At 40.9% G+C, this 10,132-nt stretch overlaps 1 pseudogene; it reads right to left on the bottom strand.

The window, feature by feature from the left end:
* Nucleotides 1-505: 505 nt before the first annotated feature.
* The window catches only part of LOC134222385 (mini-chromosome maintenance complex-binding protein-like), an 11,090-nt pseudogene continuing 1,463 nt past the window's right edge, over nucleotides 506-10,132 (bottom strand).

Raw genomic sequence — 10,132 nt, forward strand, 5'->3', positions numbered from 1 at the left:
CCCGCTTCGCTTTATCGGTCCGCTGTACGTTTGTTGTCCACTGTTGCGCGCTCTCCAACAAACTTTCCAAAAGAAAAAAATTTAAAACAAAAAACGAAAAAGTGCTGTTTTTTTTCAAGATTGGCCCGATTTTTAACGAAAATCGGGTGAATTCTTAAGGCCGGTTTACTCGTGCAGCACTATTTTGCTTTCGTTTTTGATTTTAAAAATAGTTAGATTCTTCAAAAAATATGGATTCTTTGGAAAAGTTGACCTTAAATAAGCCAAAGAATCGATTGAGACAATAAAACGAGATACAATGTTTGACCGGATTGGTCAATGCAATGAAGGTTAGAAGGTGCAAAATTTGATGGTGCTCTACAAACACCATGGGCGGGAGAGGATTAACCGATTCAATCCAGCTTTTCGCGCACGGTAATGGCGGGTCTGTGGGTTTGAAAGTGTATCCGTCCCTATACTTCTTTGACATCTGACTTGGGTTTGACATTTCGATTACACTCTCCCCTCATCCTGGAACAGTAGGAAAACGGAAAGTCAAACCCAAGCCAGATGTCAAAGAAGTACAGGGACGGATACACTTTAAACTCACAGACCCGCTATTACCGTGCGCGAAAAGCTGGATACGGATGGGTCATAGATGACCCAAGACGAAAATCAGCTGTCAAAAATCAGTTTTGAGAGATAGAGCATAGCTTTCTTCAGCAAAAATGTTAAAAAATAACTGCTCCATCCAGAAAAAATATTGCACAGGTCAGGTTACGGCCACTACAACGATCTAGAGCATCCAAACTATCCTTGAGTTGTAATTTTGATGTTCTTAGGTATCAACACCATACTTTACCATATTCCAGTTAAATAATTGATATTGAAATACTTTATGATAAAATTCTGCGCCTGTCCAGCGGTATAACAGATCTTTTCAATATCTACTCCAAACCGTCCTTGAATCCAGATCCTAATATTCAAATTGATCCTCACTATTTTTATGAGTTAGAATAGCTCCACAGTACCTCGTAACACCATTACAGAGACATTACAGTATTCACTCGACTCGACAACTCTCCAAACTAGCTTTGAGTACAGATCTCAATATTCAAATCGATCAACATGAAGATCTTTGATGTCCTTTCTAGTTTTATGAGTTGGAACAGCTCCAATGTACCTCGTAACACAATTACAGACACCCCACATAATTCGATTAATATCTACGACACTTCAAACTATCCTTGAGTACAGATCTTAATATTCAAATCGATCAACATGAAGATCTTCGATGTCCTTACTAGTTTTATGAGTTTGAATAGCTCCAAGGTACCTCGTAACATAATTACAGAAACACCACAGAATTCGATCAATATCTACGACACTCCAAACTATCCTTGAGTACAGATCTTAATATTCAAATCGATCAACATGAAGATCTTTGATGTGCTTACTAGTTTTATGAATTGGAATAGCCCCTCGGTATCTCGTAATACCATTTTAGACACATTACAGAATTCGTTGAGTTTCTACGACACTCCAAACTGTCTTTGAGCTCTGATCCTAATATTCAAATGGATTAACAAAAAGATCTTGGATGTCCCCACTATTTTTATGAGCTGGAATAGCTCCACGGTACCTCATAACGGTACCTAATTACAGACACACTACATACTTCGCTCGACATCTACGACTCTCCGAACTACCCTTGAATACAGATCTTAATATTCCAATCGACCAACATGAAGATCCTTGATGTCCCTACTAGTTTTATGAGTTCCAAACTGTCCTTGAGTACAGATCGTAGTATTCAAAATGAAAATCTTCGATATCTCAACTATTTTTATGAGTTGGAATAGCTCATTCGTGGTATCGTAGATATTCTGGGCATGTTATGATTTGTATAATATGCTGGTGTAATGATGTCCCGTGGGCTTCACCAACTAACACACAAGCTCGGAAATGTATGAATCACGCTGTTGGTCTTGTAGACCTCCAATATCTGAGCTCAAGAATGCGTTGGAGTATCGTGGATATTCTGGGTATGTTGTATTATGTTTATACTGGTGTAATGAAGTCAAATGGGACTTCATCAACTAACACATAAGCTCTGAAACCTATGAATCACTCTGTTGGTCTTGTGGACCTCCAATATCTGAACTCAAGAATGATTTGTTGTACCGTAGCTATTCTGGAAATGTTGAATTTCTCATATACTGATGTAATGATGTCCCGTGGGACTTCTCCAACTAACACACAAGCTTGGGAACCTATGAATCACGCTGTTGGTCTTGTAGACCTCCAATATCTGAACACAAGAATGATTTGGAGTAGCGGAGGAACTCTGAGAATGTTGTGATTTGTGTATACTGGTGTAATGATGTTCCGTGGGGTTGCTCCAAGTATCACACAAGCTCAGGACCCTATGAATCACTCTGTTGGTCTTGTAGACCTCCAATATCTGAACTCAAGAATGATTTGTTGAACCGTACACACTCAGTTTTTATTTCTGCAGCTCGGCAAAAATCCGCACAGCCGTGCGCCAGCAAAATAAATAACTGATATTCCGGCAAAAATAGCGTTTGTTAGCTGATTTTCGGCAAATTATTTGCTGGTTATCAGCAATTTTGACAGAAATCTCGGTAAAAAACATGTTTGCTGGGGCACGGCTGTGCGATTCTCGGTAAAAGTTCAACATTTTGCTGAGATCCCGGTAAAAAAATAAGTGTGTAGCTATTCTGGGAATGTTGAATTTCTTATATACTGATGTAATGATGTCCCATGGGATTTCTGCAACTAACACACAAGCTCAGGACCCTATCAATCACTCGGTTGGTCTTGAAGACCTCCAAGATCTGAACTCAAGAATAGTTTGGAGTACCGTTGATGTTCTGGTATGTCTGCGATTTGATAAAGACAGTTTAATTATGTCTCAAGTACCATTTCAAACTTCATATTAGCCTAATCCTAATAATTAGGATTGAGGCCCCGTAAAACGCTTTGTTGTTTATGTAGATCATCAAGTTCTGTACTCAAGAAGGGTTTGAAAGCCCTAAAAAATCTAAAAAAATCCCCATCTTATATATAAAAATGAAATGGTCTGTGTTCGTATCCGCATAACTCGAAAACGGCTGGACGGATTTTCTTCATTCCTTCAGCAGATATGTTTGTTATCCTTTCCGACGGGTTTATATGATATTTCCTTATGCGAAAATCACGGTTAGGTTGAGTAAATCGTGAAAAACTAAATTTGAGATTCGTATGGGCATTCTGCATGGGTAGAACAGAACGCACATTTTCGCCTACTATGCAGGACAACGTCTGCCGGGTCGACTAGTATTTCTACATTTTATGGTTTGTATCCGTTTTTGAAGCAGTATGTCCAAAATTTATGTTGAACTACGACAAAAAAAAGATCCGTATTGAATCGGTTAAACGATATAGCAGAAAGATAGTTTATTCAACTAGCTTGAGTGGAGGTTTGACGAGGAATGAAAAAACTTGCAAACTTGTTTATTTTAGGAAAACTTAGGTTTCCAAGGAGACCTCGGTTCACTCCAACTACCCTGAATCGGTAAGTCCTAGGAGGGCCTTAAGTTCACGAAAACGTCCAGATTCCAAAGGCGTGGTGAACGTGTCCGCCATCTGGTTTGCTGTGCTAATTGCTTCAATTTGAAGTCGACCTTGTGCTACATGGTCGCGTAGGAGAAAATTTCTCTTTTTCATTTAATGATGTTTCACATCTATATGTGCTCTATTCGTTTGATTTCTGAATTTGAGGCTTGGACTAGGTCCTCGAGGATACCGTGCAACCACCCACATCCCTTCGGATGCAGCGGCACTTAAGCTGTATACTCTGCCTCACATGATGACAGTGCAACAGCTTTGAAATTGCTGCTATATCAAATTTTACTCCTGCTGCGACTGCAGAGAACCGAAAGTGCAAACCCGGGTAGAAGAAAATAGCAAAAGAATAACAAATTTTACCATTATTTTATGAATAACAGAAAACAAAACAACTTTGTTTACAAACGAGCTATATTTTCGAACGAATTCAAAATTCTGTTCGAATCATTTTTCCATTCCGAAATCAAAATTCCTGGCGTAAACTATAGAATGCGCATGAACTTTCAATCGTAAATATAATTGCATTATGTAGCCCCATTAGCCCCTTTCACGATCGCTGTTAAATGCGCGAGCGGTCGAAGTGCGCGAGCAGTCAACTTCACCATGAGCAACAAAAAAGGGGGGGCAGCATGAAAGTGCGCGAGCAAAATAAAGTGCGCCTGATGTGCTTCGTTCAGTTACGTATTGCTATCAATATTTCTCAGCCCCTTAGCCTAGCCCGGTAAACTAAACCACTTGGGACCTTCAAGTACTTCCCGATAGAGGCCACGGGGTGACTGAGTGCCTAAAACGCTCAACTATCGATTATTTGCAATAGTTGTCCTCTCCATATACCGGTGCTATGACAATTATGCGACTATTTCTCAGCCCTTAGGCTAGCCCGATAAACTAAACCACTTGGGACCTTCATTAGTACTTCCCTTGATGAGGCCACGGGGTGACTGAAGTCCTAAAACCTCTAACTATCGATTATTTGCAGGTCCTATTCCATATCGGTGCTATGCAATTAGACGACTATTTCTCAGCCCCTTAGGCCTAGATAAACTAAACCACTTGGGACCTTCATAGTACTTCCTTGATGAGGCCAGGGTGACTGAAGTGCCTAAAACGCTCTAACTATCGATTATTTGCAATAGTTGTCCTTTCCATATACCGGTGCTATCAATTGCGACTATTTCTGCCTATGAGCCTAGCCTGTAAACTAAACCACTTGGACCTTCATAGTGTTTCCCATGAGGCCACGGGGTGACTGAAGTGCCTAAAACCTCTAACTATCGATTATTTGCAATGTTTGTCCTATTCCATATACCGGTGCTATGCAATTGTGCGACTATTTCTCACCCCTTACAGCCGTAAACTAAACCACTTGGGACCTTCATATTTTCCCTTGATGAGGCCACGGGGTGACTGAAGTGCCTAAAACGCTCTAACTATCGATTATTTAGAATTGTCCTATTCCATATGAGTGCTATGTCAATTATGCGACTATTTCTCAGCCCCTTAGGCCTAGCCGTAACCTAAACCACTTGGGACCTTCATAGTGTTTCCTTGATGAGGCCACGGGGTGACTGAAGTGCCTAAAACGCTCTAACTATCGATTATTTGCAATATTGTCCTATTCCATATACCGGTGCTATGCAATTATGCGACTATTTCTCAGCCCCTTAGGCCTAGCCGTAAACTAAACCACTTGGGACCTTCATAGTACTTCCCTTGATGAGGTACGGGGTGACTGAGTGCCTAAACGCTCTAACTATCGATTATTTGCAATAGTTGTCCTTTCCATATGAGTGCTATGTCAATTTGCGACTTTTCTCAGCCCTTAGGCTAGTAAACTAAACCACTTGGGACTTTCATGTAGCTTCCTTGATGAGGCCACGGGGTGACTGAAGTGCCTAAACTCTAACTCGATTATTTGCAATAGTTGTCCTATCTCCATACCGTGCTATGTCAATTAGCGACTATTTCTCAGCCCCTTAGGCCTAGCCGTAAACTAAACCACTTGGGACCTTCATGTACTTCCTTGATGAGGCCAAGGGTGACTGAAGTGCCTAAAACGCTCTAACTATCGATTATTTCAATAGTTGTCCTATTCCATATACCGTGCTATTCAATTTACTATTCTCAGCCCTTAGGCTAGCCCGATAAACTAAACCACTTGGACCTTCATAGTGTTTCCCTTGATGAGGCCACGGGGTGACTGAAGTGCCTAAAACGCTCTAACTATCGATTATTTGCAATAGTTGTCCTATTCCATATACCGGTGCTATTCAATTGTGACTATTTCTCAGCTTAGGCTAGCCCGTAAACTAAACCACTTGGACTTTCATAGTGTTTCCCTTGATGAGGCCACGGGGTGACTGAAGTGCCTAAAACCTCTAACTTCGATTATTTGCAATAGTTGTCCATCTCCATATACCAGTGCTATTCAATTGCGACTATTTCTATTATAGGCCTGGCCATAAACTAAACCACTTGGGACCTTCATGGTGTCCCTTGATGAGGCCACAGGGTGACTGAAGTGCCTAAAACGTCTAACTCTCGATTATTTGCAATGTTGTCCTATCTCCATATACCGGTGCTATGTCATTATGGCTATTTCTCAGCCCCTTCACCCTGTAAACTAAACCACTTGGACCTTCATAGTTTTCCCTTGATGAGGCCAGGGTGACTGAGTGCCTAAACATCTAACTATCGATTATTTGCAATAGTTGTCCTATCTCCATATACCGGTGCTATGTCAATTGTAGCGACTATTTCTCAGCCCCTTAGGCCTAGCCCGTAAACTAAACCACTTGGACCTTCATAGTGTTTCCCTTGATGAGGCCACGGGTGACTGAAGTGCCTAAAACGCTCTAACTATCGATTATTTGCAATAGTTGTCCTATCTCCATATACGTGCTATGTCAATTTGCGACTATTTCTCAGCCCTTAGGCCTAGCTAAACTAAACCACTTGGACTTTCTTGTTTCCCTTGATGAGGCCATGGGGTGACGAATTGCAAAACGCTCTAACTATGATTTTGCAATAGTTGTCCTATCTCCATATACCGTGCTATGTCAATTATGCGACTTTCTCAGCCCTTAGGCTAGCCGTAAACTAAACCACTTGGGACCTTCTAGTACTTCCCTTGATGAGGCCAGGTGACTGAAGTGCCTAAAACGCTCTAACTATCTCGATTATTTGCAATAGTTGTCCTATTCCATATACCGGTGCTATGTCATTTGCGACTATTCTCAGCCCCTTAGGCCTAGTAAACTAACCACTTGGGACCTTCATGGTACTTCCTGATGAGGCCACGGGTGACTGAATGCCTAAAACGCTCTAACTATCGATTATTTGCAATAGTTGTCCATTCCATATACCGGTGCTATTCTTATGCACTATTTCTATTTATGGCCTAGTAAACTAAACCACTTGGGACTTTCATAGTGTTTCCTTGATGAGGCCATGGGGTGACTGAATGCCTAAAACGCTCTAACTATGATTATTTCAATATTCCTATCTCCATATACCGTGCTATGTCAATTATGCGACTTTCTATTTAAGGCCTAGCCGCTAAACTAAACCACTTGGGACCTTCATAGTACTTCCTTGATGAGGCCACGGGTGACTGAAGTGCCTAAAGCTCTAACTATCAATTATTTGCAATAGTTGTCCTATCTCCATATACCGGTGCTATGTCATTATGCGACTATTTCTCAGCCCTTAGGCCTATGTAAACTAAACCACTTGGGACTTTCATAGTGTTTCCTTGATGAGGCCACGGGTGACTGAGTGCCTAAAACTTCTAACTCGATTATTTGCAATGTTGTCCTATCTCCATATACCGGTGCTATGTCAATTGACATTATTTCTCAGCCCTTAGGCCTAGCCGTAAACTAACCACTTGGACCTTCATAGTGTTTCCCTTGATGAGGCCAGGGTAGCTGAAGTGCCTAAAACGCTCTAACTATCGATTATTTGCAATAGTTGTCCTATCTCCATATGGTGCTATGTCAATTGTGCATTTCTCAGCCCTAGGCCTAGCCGTAAACTAAACCACTTGGACCTTCATTGTTTCCCTTGATGAGGCCACGGGTGACTGAAGTGCTAAAACGCTCTAACTATCGATTATTTGCAATAGTTGTCCTATCTCCATATACCGGTGCTATGTCAATTATGGACTATTTCTCAGCCCTTAGGCCTGGCGTAAACTAAACCACTTGGGACCTTCATAGTTTCCCTTGATGAGGCCATGGGGTGACTGAAGTGCCTAAAACGTTCTAACTATCGATTATTTGCAATAGTTGTCCTCTCCATATACCGGTGCTATGTTCAATTGCGCATTATTTCTCAGCCCCTTAGGCCTAGCCGTAACTAAACCACTTGGGACCTTCATAGTGTTTCCCTTGGAGGCCACGGGTGACTGAAGTGCCTAAAACTTCTAACTATCGATTATTTGCAATGTTGTCCTATCTCCATATACCGGTGCTATTCAATTATGCGACTTTTCTCAGCCCTTGAGCCTAGCCCGTAAACTAAACCACTTGGGACCTTCATAGTTTTTTATGATGAGGCCAGGGTGACTGAGTGCCTAAAACGCTCTAACTATCGATTATTTGCAATAGTTGTCCTATTCCATATACCGGTGCTATGTCAATTGACACTTTTCCAGCCCCTTAGGCCTATGATAAACTAAACCACTTGGGACCTTCATAGTGTTTCCCTTGAGGCCAGGGGTGACTGAAGTGCCTAAAACCTCTAACTATCAATTATTTGCAATAGTTGTCCTATCTCCATATACCGGTGCTATGTCAATTATGACTATTTCTCAGCCCCTTAGGCCTAGCCGTAAACTAAACCACTTGGGACTTTCATGTGTTTCCGATGAGGCCATGGGGTGACTGAAGTGCCTAAAACCTCTAACTTGATTATTTGTAATGTTGTCCTATCTCCATATCAGTGCTATGTCAATTGACTATTTCTCAGCCCTTAGGCCTAGCCTGTAAACTAAACCACTTGGGACCTTCATTGTTTCCCTTGATGAGGCCATGGGGTGACGAAGTGCCTAAAACCTCTAACTATGATTATTTGAATGTTGTCCTATCTCCATATACCAGTGCTATTCAATTATGCGACTATTTCTCAGCCCCTTAGGCTAGCTGATAAACTAAACCACTTGGGACCTTCATAGTGTTTCCCTTGATGAGGCCACGGGGTGACTGAAGTGCCTAAAACGTCACTAACTCGATTATTTGCAATGTTGTCCTTCTCCATATCCGTGCTATGTCAATTATGCGACTATTCTCAGCCCTTAGGCCTATCGTAAACTAAACCACTTGGGACTTCTATGTTTCCTTGATGAGGCCATGGGTGACTGAAGTGCCTAAAACCTCTAACTATGATTATTTGTAATGTTGTCCTATCTCACACCAGTGCTATGTCAATTGTGACTATTTCTCAGCCCTTAGGCCTAGCCAGCTAAACCACTTGAGACCTTCATAGTGTTTCCTGATGAGACATGGGGTGACTGAAGTGCCTAAAACGCTCTAACTATCGATTGCAATAATACTTGAAGTCTAAATACTTAGGTGGATGTCAAATCAGGTTTGGTCCAATGGCCAATGTTTATTGCGGTCTTAGGACTATTCTACGGTATTAACAAAATGTACAACTTTGTAAGAAATCAGTGTGACCAGAATGATGTACTTTTGTCTGAATTTCAAACTCATGGCGGTCATTGTATCTGTGAAACTGGTTTTTGTATCCCATATTCAAATCTGATTTGGCATACTTAGTACTTTTGCTCATGGTGATGTTGATGACCACTTAGCAGTAATACCAAAATTAATAGGCAGAATACTGTCATACTCTGTTATTACAATACCAAACATATAAATTTATTATTCGTTGGGTATTATCCTTAGCATGTTATGCCTGAAGTTTTGCATATTAGTTTTTGGTATTTTACCTCTTTGCAATGCTAGTTCATATCAACTTCTGCTATCGAGGTCGTCACTCCTGCTCGGTACTCTAGTATGCTACCTCTATGTATCACTGCAAAATTTTCTATTCTTAATAGTATTTTGGATTTTTGTTTCGATTAAATCGTTCTAAATTTAAAACAAAATATAATGTTTGTCGTTTCTTCCTCTTCCCATATAGCTGCGCGAGAAAGACATTATCACCTTTTGGGTGGATTAACTTCGGGACTCGCTTCGTTGTAAAAAGTACAACACCTTCGAAAAAGCTCGCTTGTCGTTCACAAGAGGGGCGGTCTGTATAGGTCTGCATGAGTGTCCAGGACTATCGTGTCCCGGAAGGTCAATCATTTTTTGTGGATCGATCCATCAAGTAGAGAATAATATAGAAAAGAATGATTGGGTTTCAGTTTTTTGTACTACATCCAATTTTTATTATTATTTATAATTTCTTTATTAATTAAACATACCTATTAGATTTAATTAGCTCAACATTGCGGCAAATTTGAAGATTTGCGAGCATCTTGCATCGATGTACTATGCTCGAGGCACAACTGCTC

This window comes from Armigeres subalbatus, chromosome 3, assembly GCF_024139115.2.
Source record: "Armigeres subalbatus isolate Guangzhou_Male chromosome 3, GZ_Asu_2, whole genome shotgun sequence".
Lineage (NCBI taxonomy): Eukaryota > Metazoa > Arthropoda > Insecta > Diptera > Culicidae > Armigeres > Armigeres subalbatus.